Source organism: Cervus elaphus, chromosome 12 (assembly GCF_910594005.1).
Source record: "Cervus elaphus chromosome 12, mCerEla1.1, whole genome shotgun sequence".
Classification (NCBI taxonomy): Eukaryota; Metazoa; Chordata; class Mammalia; order Artiodactyla; family Cervidae; genus Cervus; species Cervus elaphus.
The window spans coordinates 53,155,371-53,172,034 of record NC_057826.1 but is presented as its reverse complement, the minus strand read 5'-3'; the positions used below and the strand labels follow the sequence as shown (position 1 = coordinate 53,172,034).

The window sequence follows — 16,664 nt, the reverse complement described above, 5'->3', positions numbered from 1 at the left end:
TCCCTGTTCATTTTTGCAAAGCAATGACCAAGTTCCTTCTATAACTCAAGAGGCCAAAGTACTACAGAAGCAATATTTTAAAGATGACACACAGGGAAGGGTCATACCCTCTATGGGTAAAATGAGGGTGAGATGGAAGAAAAATAGCACAAATAATCAGCAGTTCAGTCTTGCCACCAGTAGTAAAGTTCTCTTTCTAGCTATGATGCAGGTGATGAAAGAAAGAGGAGATAAAACCCTGCCCAAGATCCAGCAGACCAGGTTGGACCCTCATCTTACTTGCTACGTGATCCCAGGCAAGTGCCTTCACCCCGACCTCAATCTTGTCCTCTATGAAATAGTCACTACCTGCCTCGTGAGTTGTCAGGAGGGTTAAGGCACAAGGTCATGTGCCAAGTGCTTTGCCTTAAACCTCGTGTGTTGTTAAGTATTCCATAAACAGCCACTAGAACCATTAACTACCCAAGAGGCAAATCAGTCTGGCTCCTTGTAAAAACTACACGACTTTTGAGAGGCCTGACTGCAGCTGGTAGCGTAGTGCTGAGCCGGCAACAACACACCCGCATTTCGGGAGAACAGCCCCAGGGCCAGTTCACCAGCTGGATTCAAGATGCCCTCTTTGGCAGCAGCGTCCTGAGCCTCCCCGATAGCCCCTTGAACCGTCTCTCTGCCTGCTTTTTCTGTGGTCAGTTCCCTGCTTCCAATATAGTCTCTTCTCAACAACCCACTTAAGTGCGTTAGCCTAGCTGAGGCAGCCTGCTCTTAAAAACAAGAAACAGCCTCAGAATTTTCAGAAATGCTGACTTCAAAACAGGCACACTCATCCTATGAGGCAAAGACCTCATAGGATTCCACCTCAATAATCTGAGAAGCTCAGAACTTAAAGGGAGGATTTCACTCACAACACCATCACACACAATAATGAGGTAGGAGCTCAGACACTGGTGAGGGTAACTTAACCGGCTCCCACACTCCCTGGTCGGGTTCATATCTCAAACCACTCAGCCTCACACTGTTAAGGAGGCGAACCCACCAGAAACACTCCCGCCGGGTCTCTGGAGGTTTTGCAGGCACACACCCCAGGGAGTTCACCGAGAGTCACACTCAAGGACAAGTCTCGTGGGCATCAGGATGCTTAGACCTTTCTTCTCCAAGTGTGAGATACAAATCAGCAGCTTCAGGATCACCTGGACCTTGTGAGAAACACAGGCTCACAAGCCCCACCCAGACCTACCCCATCGGGGTCCCCCTTTTAACTAGATGCCCAGCTGACAGTGCTTGAGAGTATTTAGAACAAAGTATAGCCAGAATGGACTGTGACTGTTGACTTAGGTTTTCACCTAGTTTTTCCTTTCTTTGTGGAAGAAAGCCAACTTTAGCCACTGGCACATAGTAGATAATCAATATTCGTTGAATGGATGAACAGATGAATGGGTACCCTACCAAGTAACTCAAGAAACTTATCCTGTATTAAGTGCAAAGAAAGATGCAAGCATGGGCCTGAGAGAGAGAGCGAGAGAGAACATTTGGGGGCAGGGAGAAGGCGTCTTTAAATGAGGTTGTCAGTGCAGGCCTCTCTAACAGGAGTTCACATCAGGGGCGGCATGAAGCTACGGTGTGATGGATGAGCAGGAGCATGCTGGGAAGGGGATGTCAGCCCTACAGGTCAACACCTACACTTGCCACCATAAAGGGTCTCTGGCTGTAGGCCAGTAAGGATAGATATGGCTCATAAGTTTCTTGGTCCAATGGTTAAGAATCCACCTTGCAAGACAGGGGACATGCGTTCAGTCCCTGGTTGGGGAACTTAGATCCCACATGCCGTGGAACAACTAAGCCTGCACGCCGCACCTCCTAAATCCATGTGCTCCAGAGTCCTTGAGCCACAACTAGAAAGTCCATGCAGCACAATGAAAGATCCCCCATGACTCGATGAAGATCCTGTGTGCCACAACTAAGATCCAACATAGATAAATAAATAATTTTTTTTTTAATTTTTAAAAGAACCCTAGAACTAAGAAACTAAAGGGAAAAGAAAAAAATTATTTTAAAAAGACCCATAAGTTGGGCTCTGATGGGAGAAAAGAGCAGCTCTCAGGAGGCACATTCAGCAGGTCCCCAACTGTAAGACTAGGCTGCGTCTGGAGTCACAGTCGCCATCTCCATGGCTCCTGGAGGTGAGTGTGCCAGAGCAGGGCTGAAGAGGGAAGCGGTCCATCAGCTAGACTCTGTTTCCCGGTCACAACCCCTCCAGCCCTCAGATTCCCAAGTAGAGACATGGAGATTACTCACTGTTTTCTCCCAGTCGATCCAGGAACTTGCAGCCGAGCATCCAAGGGTCCAGGAGCCCAGTCCAGATGTTACCCTGCAACAGCACGCTGGCCAAAAAGAGACAAACGACACGAGTCAGTGCAAGCGGCCTCGTTAATGAGTAAGCAACCCTGTCTCAGCATGGAATGACCCTGACGGGGTTCAGATGATAAAAAGCAGAAAAGAAAATGCCCCCTCGGAGCCAGTGGTCTCAGAGCACTGTGTGGTGATACAAATGGCAAACTTCTCTGCCCTCAGCATCGAGAGAAGCACCGTCCCACCAACAGCAGCTCCAAAGCAGTCTCTCTGCAAATCCCCCAATATGGAGTCTAGACACAGGGCTGCAAAGTGCCCTTGGAGAGAATCAGGCCCAACCCCTCTCTTTCAGACAAGAAAAGCCAAGACTTAGAAAAGACAACAGGCCTTGTCTAAAATCAGCAGAGTATAAAGGCTAAGCCAGGAAGGGAATCGAGGAAGCAAGTCTATAAAAAAGCTTAAGTTTACCTGTAAATTACCTTCCTTCAAGAAACCTGGGTTCTAAATAAATGTTATTCTTATCTGTTCTGGCTCTTAACAGACAGACAAAGCAGCTGCAGTTCCAGATCTTAATTGTTTCCCGAGTTCTCCCTCCTTTATCCCCAAAGACTTTGAAGAGCCAAGCTGAAACTCCTGGTTTTCTTCAAAAACAAAAGAAAACAAGGGAGAGAAAGAAAAACCCCAGGACTGTTCATATTTGAGGACAAGACGAAAAATCTAAAAACTCTGGAGAAAAACCTGAAGACCTAAAAATCCCGAATTTATAAGATATAAACAGCACAGAACAAAAACAAAAGCTTCTCTTCCATACATCAGGTTTATAGACCCAAGAGACTAGAATGTTCCAGGGACATGCCTGGAGACCATAAGAAGTGGTACACTTCAAAGATGAGGGGGCTGTCTTGTTAAAATGAAATGGGTGATCAAAATGCCAAGTCTTTAAAAAATGACGCTTCTGATATTTTTTTTTTTTAATGAATTGTCATCTAACTATATATTTAAGACATAATCATGTAAATAGGTACCTCTTCCCCTGGGGTTCTAGTTCCAGCTGACCTTGACAAATCAATGTAACCTTGGGCACATCACACCTAACTAACCATGCCCGTCTTCCATCAACTCATCCATGAAAAAGCAGAGATAAGACTCAACTCTTCAGCTGGAGAATTCTGAAAATCCCCTACACTGCTGAAACAAACTAAAAGTACTTCCCATTAAGTCAGCTTATACAAAGCATAGTTACTCGCCTACTTTGAAAAAATGAATGTCAGTCATTATAAATTTAAATTGCCATCTCTTAGGGAATAACTACAAAGCTGGTGTAACAATAGTCATGTTCTGTTTACAGGGAGTTTACTTCAACAGTGACAAATCTGCCCCCACCTGCACTAAATGGGGTATCTGGGTCTGTTTCCCCAAAGGTCCATTATTATTTATAAGGATGAAAGTTAGGGTTTCTTTCGTATGAAGTGGAATTTAGGCAGTGAGGTCATTTGTTTTGAAACTACAGCAACCATTCCAGTTTTTTTCCCCCATTTTAGCATTTCAGTTGCTCTGGGTCAAGAGTAAAAGATGAAGATTTCAGAGAAAATGCAAAGCCTGTTAGGCCACCCACAGAACCGTCAAAGATTCTGCCCTGGACAGTCCAGGGCACAACTAACTACGGGGGTTGCCTTTCCCAAGTTAGGCAAGTTCACTGGTAAAAAGTCAGCGCAGACTTGCACACAAGCAGACTCATACATATTTCAAAGAATGTTCAAGAGTCCCGGGATTCATTTTTAAAAAATAAACAAAGAAACAGAACCTACCATACTGACCACATGGTTCTTGATCCTTACAGGGCAGGAGGGTCCATAAGCTCTTCTGGAAATATGAACCCTCTCCCCCAGAAGGACATGATAGATTCAGTTTCAAATTTCCCCAGAAATTTCTCTGTACCTCTGGTTAAGGACCCTGGCTTAATTAACATAAGGAGTCCCTTTTCATCTTTCTCTCTGAACTCTGTACAAGCCCTTGGTAAAGAGGGCCATGAGTGACAACCCCATTTACAAAGTGATTCACAAGAGCAGGGATCAGTGAGAAAACTGGCTTCATGCAGCTCTTAGGATGGAGGGTATGACTCTGCAGCCAGCAATGCAACAACTGTTCCTGAGGCCCTGGCTGTGCCTGGGAGCCTTTGCCAAACAGTTTCAACACGGACCTTCCCAAATCTGGGTTTGCACTTGGTACTCAGTTCTTCAAAACAACAACGAGTAGCACGGAAACATATAATACCATATGTAAAATAGCCAGTGGAATTTGCTCTATGACTCAGAGAAGTCAAACCGGGGCTCTGTGACAACCTAAAAGGGTGGCAGGGGGTGGGAGGTGGGAGGCAGGTTCAAGAGGGAGGGGACATATGTATACCGATGGCTGATTCATGTATGGCGGAAACCAACACAATATTGTAAAGCAATTATCTTTCAACTAAATAAAAATAAATTAAAATGGCTGCAACAACAACAACAACAACAAAAATCAACAAACATCTGCATTACTTAGGAATACATACAAAGGCACCAAGGATCAGGTAAAATGAAAAACTGAGATGCTTATCATAACTCTGGGGTGATAGGGGGCGATTTTTTTTTTTTTTGAGATATTCGTAATGTTGATTTCTTAGCCGGGCTGTCGGCTTCCCAGATGTTCAGATTACTCCTATAGGTTGCATATATTATTCTCCATGTATGTCACAGAGTAAAGCGATCTTCCTTACAGGAAGATTCAGGCCAGGGACAAGGCTCTCCAGGACTTGTCATCTCAGCCCCAGCTCAAGACACAGCAGTAAAACTGCACTGAGCCCAACACTGGTCTGAGGGTGGGGCCCACCTGGGAACAGTGACCAGCTCTGGCCCCCGGGACACCATCTATAAATAAATCTTTTTTTTTTTTAAACAAGTCCACACCCTGGGACAGTCCGGTATTCTGGGCTAAGGCCACGCTGACCTCCGATGCTGCCCATCTCTCTGGGAAATGCTGGTGTTGAGTTTCTGTGAACTCACTGGTCTTCCTCTTCCATGCTTGGCAGGCCTATATCCTGGGGCACATTCTGTTACCGTGAACAATCTCAGCAAGTCTTCCTGAACCGCTGAGAAAGGAACAAAGCCCAGACTCATGTGTGGAGCTTGCAGGACTGTTCAGCCATCTCCTTCCTCAGCTGGATACAGAGGCAGGAGGGGCCTTACATGTTCTCCTTCAGCTGCCTCATTACTCCACCCTCCTGGTGAGAATTCTGCTCATTCAGTGAGCGGTCAAGACATCTACTGGCCAGAAAAAGAGGTAGACAGTGTAAGGAGTTGTGACCAATATGTTTAGATTCCTATCCCTTTTGTCAGAGAAGAAAATGGCAACCCATTCCAATATTCTTACCTGGAGAAATTTCATGGACAGAGGAGCCTGGCGAACTATAGTCCATGGGAATCGCAGAGTTGGACATGACTGAGCAACTAACACTTACTTATCCCTTTGGCACACTTACCAATACTCTCTTGACCAAATAAGGAAAGTATGCTCCTCGCCCTAATAATGTGAGCAAGAGCATGCCATTCCAAAAAGACAGATGAGGGGCTTCCCAGGTGGCACTAGTGGTCAAGAACCCACAAGCCAATGCAGGAGACATAAAAGACGTGGGTTCGATCCCTGGCCAGGAAGATCCCCTGGAGAAGGGCATGGCAACCCACTCCAGTATTCTTGTCTGGAGAATCCCATGGACAGAGGAGCCTGGTGGGCTATGGTTTATAGGGCCATAAAGAGTCAGACACAACTGAGGCAACTTAGCATGTGCACACGCACTAGCAGACAAAGCTCTGATGTTTTAGTTACAACAGCCAAATATTGACACCATGACATCAAATAACATTTTAACCTGGTTTGGAAATAACCTACACCCATACCCTGTGGCTTTTTCATACTGTTCATGGGGTTCTCAAAGCAAGAATGCTGAAATGGTAAATGCAGCCATGAAATTAAAAGATGCTTGTTCCTTAGAAGAAAAGCTATGACAAACCTAGACAGTGTATTAAAAAGCAGAGACATCACTTTGCTGACAAAGGTCCATATAGTCAAAGCTATGGTTTTTCCAGTAGTCACGTACAGATGTAAAATTTGGACCATAAGAAAGACTAAGTCCTTAAAGAATGCTTTTGAACTGTGGTGTTAGAGAAGACTCTTGAGAGTCCCTTGTACATCCAAGAGATCAAACCAGTCAATCCTAAAGGTGCCCGGAGATCAAACCAGTCAATCCTAAAGGAAATCAAATCTGAATATTCATTGGAAGGATTAAGGCTAAAGCTCCAATATTCTGGCCACCTGATGTGAAGAGCTGACTCATTGGGAAAGGCCCTGATGCTGGGAAAGATTGAGGACAGGAGAAGAGGATGACAGAGGATGAGATGATTGGATGGCATCATCAACTCAATGAAAGTGAGCTTGAGTAAACTTCAGGAGACAGTGAAGAACAGAGATGCCTGGCATGCTGCAGTCCATGGGGTTGCAAAGAGTCGGACACAACTTAGCAACTAAACAAGAACATACCATGTGGAAGGACAGACACACAGTAGACAGTGCTCCATAAAGGAAATACTGCAGTTCCTCATTTCTCACTACGTCTCTTCTACTCTTCTCCTAGCTCAAGTCTGCAGTTCAAAAAAGCAAAGCAAGGGACTTCCCTGATGGTTCAGTGGCGAAGACTCCATACTCCCAGTGCAGGGGGCCAAGGTTTGATCCCTAGTCAGGGAACTGATCCCACATGTCACAGCTAAGACTTTTACACATCAGTGCAATCAAAAACATATTTTTTAAAAAATAAAAAATTTTTATTTTAAAAATAAATAAATAAATAAGCAACGCAAAAGCCAAAATACAAAACCCACTCTAATATGTCATCTTCAAAAGTGGAACATCCCTCTGGATTCTGCCCTTTCTCCTAAGTTCAAGACTGGCATAGCTTGCTCTCTGTGTGTGTGTGTGTGTGTGTGTGTGTGTGTGTGTGTGTGTGTGTGTGTGTGTGTGTGTGTGTGTGTGTGTGTGTGTGTGTGTGTGTGTGTGTGTGTGTGTGTGTGTGTGTGTGTGTGTGTGTGTGTGTGTGTGTGTGCGCACGCGCGCGCGCGTAAGCACTCGACGACACATATGCATGCAAGCCCAACATTCTTGATGGACTCAAGACAATAGCTTACAGGGAAACTCTTGCTCAGAGCTCAGGAAAAGTAAAGGCCAGCCAATTCCAGAAAAACAAAGGGTTTTAGCAACTAACACGAGAACAAAATGATCTCATGCTCCTTTCTCACTGCGCCTGTGCCTAAGTGGGATCCTTCTCAAACTCGAAGTGCTCACTCAGAAGCAGTCACTGTTTCCACCCTAGGGAAACCCATGGGGAAGACAGCCAAGCCAGGAAGCAGATTCCAGAGGTAGCTTTTTGATGTTTAACCCAGAAAACCCACATACGAGGGCTCCTCAGCAAAGGAGGGGCTGGAAAGCTCGGTAAGGCAGGAGACCTCATCCTCAGGGCATTAGTCACTACGTCCAATAGCCAGTTCCTTTATATCAAGGACCTGGCCCAGGAATGAAGGTGGACCCTCCAATAACAGGCCTGTCTCTGGGGCCCTAGACTGTGCTTAAACTTCCTTCCTTTCTCTCTTTTAAAATTTATTTTTGGCTGCACTGGGTCTTGTTGCTGCACATGGGCTCCTCTCTAGTTGTGGTGCTCAGGCTTCTCACTGAGATGGCTTCTCTTGTGACAGAGCACGGGCTCTAGGCACACGGGCTTCAGGAGTTGCAGCACATAGGCTTAGCCACCCCGAGGCATGTGGGATCTTTCAGGACCAGGGTTCGAACCCACGTCCTCTGAATCGGCAGGCAGACTATTAACCACTGGACCACCAGGAAAGCCCCTGTGCTTATACTTTCAATCCTTGAGATTCTCTTACATCTCAGCGAACACAGACAGGAAAAGACCATACTCACGGGGCCCCTGGTGCCTTCCCCCCATTATCACATGGAGTGGCACACAGGTAAAAGCAGTGCGCATGCTCCAGACTTGCTACACAGTGCAGACCCCACCCCCCGCCCCTCCACTCCACAAACACACCAGAATAGCTGTATTTCTGGTTCCCTTGGAGAGAGGAACCATCAAGACGTAAATGCTCTTAAATCAATTTTTAATTCATCCCAAAAGCCCCTACATACATTTTTAAAACAGCAAAAAAATAATTCTAAGGCATTATTAATTTATTCTGTAAGCAAATACTTAACACATATGGATTAAGGATCCCTTGAATGACTTCCACAACACAATAAAATAGCCTGTGTTCCGCCTCAAAGTGGTGCTGGGGTAGGGGTTGGGGGAGTAAAAAAATAACCCAAAAAACACCCCAAAACATTGGCCATACTTAGAAGCTATTCTGTTTGGAAGAAACTCTAAATAAGTCACGTGTGAAGGTATGAATTATTTTTTAAATCAGCCACAACCTGCATCACCCCCCACAGCTGGGTGATTTCCAGTGCACAACCCCCAACCACTGTTCCATGCACAGCTCTCCTGCAATTTTCTTTGCAGGGACCCCACCACTGTGCTTTTGATAGGGTTCCAAATCATCTCATCTCTGGTCTGTCTCACCTGGAGGTCCCTGAGGGCACCCTAAGTACCCAGCACAGGGCACGCAGGAGATCAATAGTAAGGAACAGGAGGGAAGAAGGAGAGAGGTGATATTTTACAGAGGCCGCTGCAGGTAACTGAGATGAATGATAATAAAATTTGGGGAGAAGGATGGGTATAAGTGTACCTTTCCCTGCCCCCAGACCAGCATAGCTCAGCCAATGCTCAATCAAGTTTGAAAACCCAGGCCTGTAATAAAGATACAAGGAAACAGTCTTCCCAGAGGCCCAGCCCACATGAGCAGCCAGCCTCCCCATCCATCAGCCTGACAGCAGCAGAGACAGAAGTAGACTGAAGGCGCTCAGTGTCCTCTGCCTCCTGCCTTCAGAGCTGCCTTTTCCTCCTCCTTTCTCCTTTCTCTCCTGCACTTGACATTCACTGATTCCAGCTGCAGTTCAAATTTCCTACCCGGGGAAAAGGCCCTGCACACCCTGACCCCCTCTTGAGTTCCCCTGGCTCAGCCACTGCCCAGAGATGCCCCTCCCTCCCACCCCCACAGCCGCAACCTAGCCCTGGGAGTGTGTTTGCTGTCTGGGTTCTCCCCACCCCACCACGTCCTGCCTTCCCCTTGCCCCCTTTGAGGTTTGTCCCCAAGCCATTCCTTCCAGGAAAGCCCAACACCCTCATCTGATATCAACCTACCTCCCCTCAAAACCCAGATCAAATGCCCTCAAGCCTCCAAAATGACCCCTCTGAGCCTCTCAATCAAAATTAGTCTTTGCTTCTCCATATATGCCATGCCGGAGGCTTTTGTCCCCCAGAGAGACACCCTATATCCAGAGGGTTAGTTTCATACTTTTTTTTCGTACTCCTTTTCATACTCCTCCCTAGACTGAGCTCCTGAAGGGCAAGAATGCTATGTAGGGAACAAAGATAAAGGTGGCTCAGTGAAGCCTCTTGACAAAACAGTCCAGACTCAGATACCTACAAAATGCCTATGCCTTGGTGTTAAAGATTCTTATGGGTTTCAGGATGACAATTCTAGAATCAAACCAAGCACACAAATAGTCTAAACAAGGGTTTATGGGTTTAGGGTTTTTTTTTTGTTTGTTTGGGTACACTCTAGTAACTCAACCACTCAACCACATTAGTCCATAACTTCAGGGTCTATCTCCCCAGGAAATAGACTTCTTCAGTGTTCCTTGGGGACCAAAAAAGGCTGCAACTTCAAAATGCAGAGGCACACTCCTCTTTAGAAAAGACATAGCATCTCGATAAGTAACATTATTAAAGAAGCTGAAATTTATAAACTCACTCTCATGGCATAGATTTCTTTTTGAGACAGATCAACCCACACACTTTTTCTTCTGATTCATTGAATGTGTTATGCGGGTCTAGAATCCAGACACTTCCCTAAGTCAGAAAATCCATTTGCTTGTGAAGAGACAGAAATGGCAACGTCGTTATGCTGGTCTCCAATGAGAAGCTGGCTTACATGCTCCAAATAAAGTAAGGAGGCAATATTTGACCCCAGTCAAGAAGCCTCTGGGATCTATTTTCCCCTCAACACAAATGTTTCTCATTTGGTCCAAGCTCCGTTTCAATTACATGCCAAGAAAAGACAAAGAAAAACCCACTACCACCCACTCCTGCTTTCATGTTTTCAATGTTTCAAAACATTATAAATTATCTTTATTACGTCATATAGTAAAGTGGCCTCACATGAGGCCACGCTGACAAATGGTTGCAGCGGCCGTTTTCCTGCCTTGTTCATAGGTGTTCCCCTGCTTGTCTGCCAGGCAGTAGCCCTTCCACTCCAGAAAACATCCCGGGGACGTGCTGATGCCTGTGATGTTTGTTTCTAAAGGACTGTCGTGAACATCAACAGAATAAAACAACTTCTGTGTAGCATTAAATAATGTTTATTTCAGCAACAAAACTTGAATGAATAGAGTGTCTTAACAGTCTCTCTTTCCTCAGCTAAGTCGATCCCAGCTGTAAGCTGGACGGTCAGTAGTTTTAACTTCCACCTAGAGCCCACAGGTTGGGCTTCCCAGGTGGCACAGTGGTAAAGAATCCACCGGCCAATGCAGGAGGCATGGGTGATGCAGGTTCAGTCCCTGGGCCGGGAAGGTCCCCTGGAGGAGGAAATGGCAACCTGCTCTATATTCTTGCCTGGTGAATTCCATGGACAGAGGAGCCTGGTGGGCTACAGTCTATGGGGTCGCCAAGAGTCGGACACCACTGAACGACTGAGCTCAACAGCAGAGCCCATAGGCCAACTCCCTTGTCACCATTCAGGTAGAGGCATTTCAAAGAAATTGAAATCACCAAGCTATCTCCTCTGGCACAGTCCTTCAATTAAGTAAACTGTTAAGTGTTAGACTCTGAGGGTCCTACAGGCTCACACTCCAGAATGGAAGCCAAAGCTTTCCCATTTAAACCAAAAAGAAAGGGAAGGAAAACGTGAAGCACCTGAATTTTATAAAGACTAGACAACCTTTATTATCAGTGTCTATTCTTCCCAGGGTCCTGCATGGTGATTGGTATGAACTTACACAAGATTCTATACTCAAGGTCTACCTTTTTCATTCCAACCAGAAATTTTAGATGCAGCAGGAACCTTGGAAATTCCTGGGCCCATGGCTTATCAAATTCTGCCAGAATTTCACTAGACAGAAGAGGGTGGGCCACCAGGACTGGGAAGCCATTCATAGCAAGCATGAGGTGTTGTTCATTTCATTCAAGTTCTATATCCTAGCTTCAATCCTTATGCAGATTTTCCACTTACTCAATATGTACATGTGGCCAGTGCCTCTTGTGGCTTGTTCCACCTCTCCCTTGAGAAGTTGTTTCTGTTCCTTCCTTAATAAACTTGTTTAAAAATATATATATATTTATGTACATGCTAAAGTACCTCATCTTCCAAATTCCCTGGGTGAAATTAAGGCTCCAATAATAACCTTAGGAGTATTCTGTGGTTTCATACACCCGGGCTAGGTTCACCACCCTGCACTTCATCGTGCTCCAGGAAGCAGGAATCTTGGCTCCGTTCTTCCTGCAGATGAGGAACCTGCATGTTTGATGACTTCACGAAGAGAGCTGGAGGCAGCCCCAAGTACAGAACCCAGGTCTCCGGCCTCTGAGTCAGGGGCTTTTCACCCATTTGCATCCAACAGTTCATAACCAACCAGAGTCAATCCTTAACTCATAAGGTCCTGGTCCACTTTAAAATCTGTCCCTACCTCTGCTCTATATTCAGGCAGGTTTAAGTTAATCAGGGTTTTCTTCTCAAGGTTCACAAAATAGGAACTTGAATTTTCATGGGTTTCAGATTGCCAAAATCTCCTTGGCCTTTGGAAATATTTTGACTTCTCGCCCACTCACAGTGCACAGTGTCCCCATTGACACACAGTGTCTAAAATTAAAAGTACAAGCTGCTTCGTGAAGGACAAGTCAGCATTCAAAATCTAAAAAGAAAACCAAATCAGATCTACAAGGGAAAAGTGTCATCCCAAACACAATGCAATTCAGTTCAGAACCATGCTGACCACTTTCCTATGAATGGCCTTGGAGCCAGTGTTATCTGTTAGAGATGGTTCAGATGGTAAAGAATCTGCCTGCAATGAGCGAGACCCAGGTTCGACCTCTGGGTCAGAAGATCCCCTGGAGAAAGGAATGGCTACCCATTCCAGTACACTTGCCTGGAGAATTCCACGGACAGAGAAGCCTGGCAGGTTACATGTCTGCAGAATCGGACATGACCAAGGGACTAACACTTTCACTTCACATTTCAAAGCAAAAGGGGAAAGGGGCCGTGCCAATATAAAAGTTGTATCCATCAATTTCAAGGTGCATCATATACATCTAAAGCAGTGGTCCTCCATAGGGAGCAATTTTAACCCCTCAAGGGACAGTTGGGGATATCTGGAGACATTTCTGTCTGTCACAATTTAAGTGGGAGAGAGATGCTACTACTCTCTAGTGGGCAGAGGCCAGGGTTGGGGCTAAACATCCTATAATGCACAGGACATCCCCCACAAAAAGAACTGTCCAGCCCCAAATGTGAATGGTACTGAGGTTTAGTACATGTACCTAAAACACAGGAAGAAGTCATGAGTCCTGCTTCTTCCCCAGTGGGCTCTTGGTCTGGGCAAAGCACCTGAATTTCTGGGTCTCTGGTTCACTGTCACTCAAAGAGGTCAGCCTGTCAGAGATTTTGCAACCTCAGCACTGAACTCAAACATTACATCTGCAAGCCTTCCAGCATGGCAGCTCTCCAAGCCTTTGTGGCTACTGTTTCTCACCCTAACACCCTTCACCAGGGGCACTTCCCACCAGTCCTCTCTCAGGTCCATCACATTTCCCTTGGAAGGAGGAGCAGTGCTGAAAGCGACCTGTTTCTTAGTATCATCAAGCGTCACACACATCCTCAGTGATCTCTCAGTTCACAGACATGAAAGCAGAGAGTTCCTGGATACAATCTTCTTCCAACTCTAAAACCATTCTACACAGTCAACAAACCAAGGACAGACATATAAGCTTCATTTTACATTCTATATTCTGCTTTGAAAAAAAAATGCCTAAGCAAAAAAAAGAAAAAAGTTTTATAATAAAATTAAAAGAAAATAGCGTGGCTACAATGGTATTAAATGATGTAAAAGGTTTTTTCGCATTTTCATAATATTTGGCAGCCATCGATCAGCCTACCACCCCAACTTAAGGAACAGACTCAGTATGAAGTCACAGTTTTGTGGACAGAGTCAACATGAGACCATGTTCCCATTCTCAAGACCTTCTCTACTGGCTCCAGCTGTAGACACCACTTCCATGAGACCAGCTGAGCTGAGAGGCTGAGCCCCTCCATACACAATCCAATGGTACCTAAAACCACAGAAGACAGGAATTGTTTTACAAGTAGAATTCTCACTTTTAGGAAAACAAATATATCCTGTCTGACAAGGGGGAGAAAATTAACATGCTAAACTGCCTCCATAAGTCCACATTGCTCTCTCTCTCAGCGAAGGCAAAAGAGCAAACACTTGTCCAGTCACGCTGCTTAGGAATCCCTCTGTCTCCATCGCGCTCAAACTCAATGATTCTCCAGATCCCAAGCTGGGACACAGTACCTGGATTCACGGGAAAAGTAGAAGACAACCAGAAGAGAAAAGAGGGAAGTGCAATTTCTAAGACTAAAATGCAATAGCACACACCCTTGCTGCAAGATGAAGGGTTTTCACACATTTCATTTGCCTCAAAAAACAAACAAACCAACACTCCCCACAAGTTTCCAGTATATCCATTATCCATAAAGCAAATGGGAAGAAGAAATTCAAAAGTCATTTAAGAGGAAGGACAAAAACTAGTGAAAACTCTACAGATGGCAACAGAGAGTTAATGTCTTGAGGCAAGGCTTCCTCTCGGCAAGTACAAATCCGAAATCATAATAAAGATGGTGAAGGATTTAGTCATGAGCCCTCCCCTCTGCCATCAGAAGGAATCGCAAAAATGCAGAGTGAGTGCTGGGAGCCAGAACATTTCATTTCTTTCTAACTGAGCAAAGAATTTGCATTTAAAATGAGCATTTCATCAGTGCTTCTAAGAATGCTTGATATTAGGCTGCTAAGAAGAATAAAAGTGGTCCTCCACAACATCAAATTTCTAATTATTTAATTGCAACACAAGTATCTGGGTTCCCTGGTGGATTTAAGAACACTTGTAGCTAATTACATCTTCCCAGTCAGGTGTAACTTCAAATATAGTCAAATACAGACAACTCTTAAAATATAGTCAAATCACATTACTAAACAGTAACAAGGATAAAAAGTACCTTCCTGGTGACTAAACACCCCATGAGTCAAACTTTACTTTCTATATAATTTCACATTTACAAGGAAAGTAGTATCAAAGAGATAAAGATCTATATGAGAACTAAAAACCATTAGGGAAGCAAAAGGCATTTTTTCTTGAGCAGCTAAGTGTGGAACATCTACCATGAGAAGGATGGGGTGCTGAAGCAGGATCAAGGCAGCAGGACTCAGTGGCAGGAAAACCCAAGAGAGACCCCCCACCCACCCAAGCCAGGAAGGGGAGTGCTTATATACACAGGGCCTGTAAATTAATAACCCTGATTCTCAGCATCTACATTCAAACACAAAACTAAAATTCGATTTCTTTTTTTAAAAGGAAGAAGGATGAAAGAGAAGGATCCAGAGGGTAACACCAGAGAGTGACTCATTTCCTCCGCCAACAGAAGTGGGATCGGGGCTTCCCTGGTGGCTCAGATGGGAAAGAATCCACCTGTAATGCAGGAGACCTAGGTTCAATCCCTGGGTCAGGAAGATGCCCTGGAGAAGGGAATGGCAACCCACTCCCAATATTCTTGCCTGGAGAATCCCATGGAGGGAGGAGCCTGGAGGGCTGCAGTCCACGGCGTCACAAAGCATCAGACACAATGGAGCGACTAAAACTTTCACTTCACTCCCTTCAGAAGCAGGATCAGAAACTGGGGATGGCAGTCAGTGGCTTTGTCCTAAGTAATTTGTGAAATGTAGGAGGGGCTTTGTCTTCTTTACTCTCTGACATCATTGCAGGGTAGAAAGAAATACTAGAAAAATATTAATACAAGTTTTAAAAAAGGGTTGCCAGAACCATGGGGCTGGAAAGAAGGCAAGAGCACCCTGATCTGCAGGGGAATAAATGCTCCAGTGAGACAGGAGGCTCTTGTGATCATAGCCACCAGCTGAACTGAACAACACAAAGGGAATTCTTGGAAATCTGAAGCTGTTTTCCCATCTCCTTCCACATCCTCCTCACGCCCGTGGCTGCTCTGTGGTCAGCATAGCTTTTCACCAGTGCTAGATGACTTCCTAACAAGGGCATTTTAATTAAAGATGAGACATGAGGCAATGCAAGCGAAAAGAGCCCTCAGCCAGGGATGGTGTCCAGCCTGAAGCCTCCATGTGGCTCCTGTTCTGACCATGGTCTGGCACCAAACTGGCTTCATATGTGCTGGTTCTGAACCTGGACAGGCGGCCTGGACCCGCTGGCAAGAGCCACACCCGCAGCTCAGGGCCATTTCCTGTGCTGGCTCTCTCGTTATTTCAGCCTACTGCACTACCCCACCCTTCTCCCCCAAACCCAGTGTCCCCTCCAGCTAAGCAGACTTCCCCAGCATCCCCAAGGGGTGACACCTCTATCATCCGTACCTGGCAAATTCCCAGGCTGGGGATCTGGACCATGATGGTCCAGGAAGATGAGTCACTGGCTCACCACCATGAACCGAGCAGGTAGTGCTGATTCCCAAAACAGATGGCCCTAACCACTCACGGAACAACCAGCCAACTCCATGGCGCTTCCCTTAACTGGACCGCCCACGGGCCTTTCAGACGGAAGCCCAGGGCCAGCTGTGGACAGCTGATGCATGCCACCCCACCCTCTCCTGGGGGTTTCTGTGAAACAACAACAACAAAAAAACCCAGCCCTCCTCCTCCTCCTAACTCCTACAGAGATTGTCCCAGGCCATTACCTCATCAGCTTGGATAGGGTCTAGCCAACACTTGGACTTTTTCTGTGCTGACCCGGCCATTCTTGAGCCAGCAGCAATCTCCCTCAGAGCTCTTGAGTGTGTTCTTCCCTCTGCCTGGGGTATTCTGGCCCAGGTGCCTCACCTGGATGGCAAACTTTC

General features: G+C 45.7%; 1 protein-coding gene across 9 annotated transcripts in view; it reads right to left on the bottom strand.

The window, feature by feature from the left end:
• TLN2 (talin 2) overlaps positions 1–16,664 on the bottom strand; it is a 479,630-nt gene that overhangs the window by 384,852 nt on the left and 78,114 nt on the right. For all 9 annotated transcript variants that reach the window (XM_043918839.1, XM_043918846.1, XM_043918841.1 and 6 more), the window contains exon 2: positions 2,293–2,378. The gene's annotated coding sequence lies outside the window, so the exon portion shown is untranslated. The remainder of the gene's footprint in view (positions 1–2,292; positions 2,379–16,664) is intronic.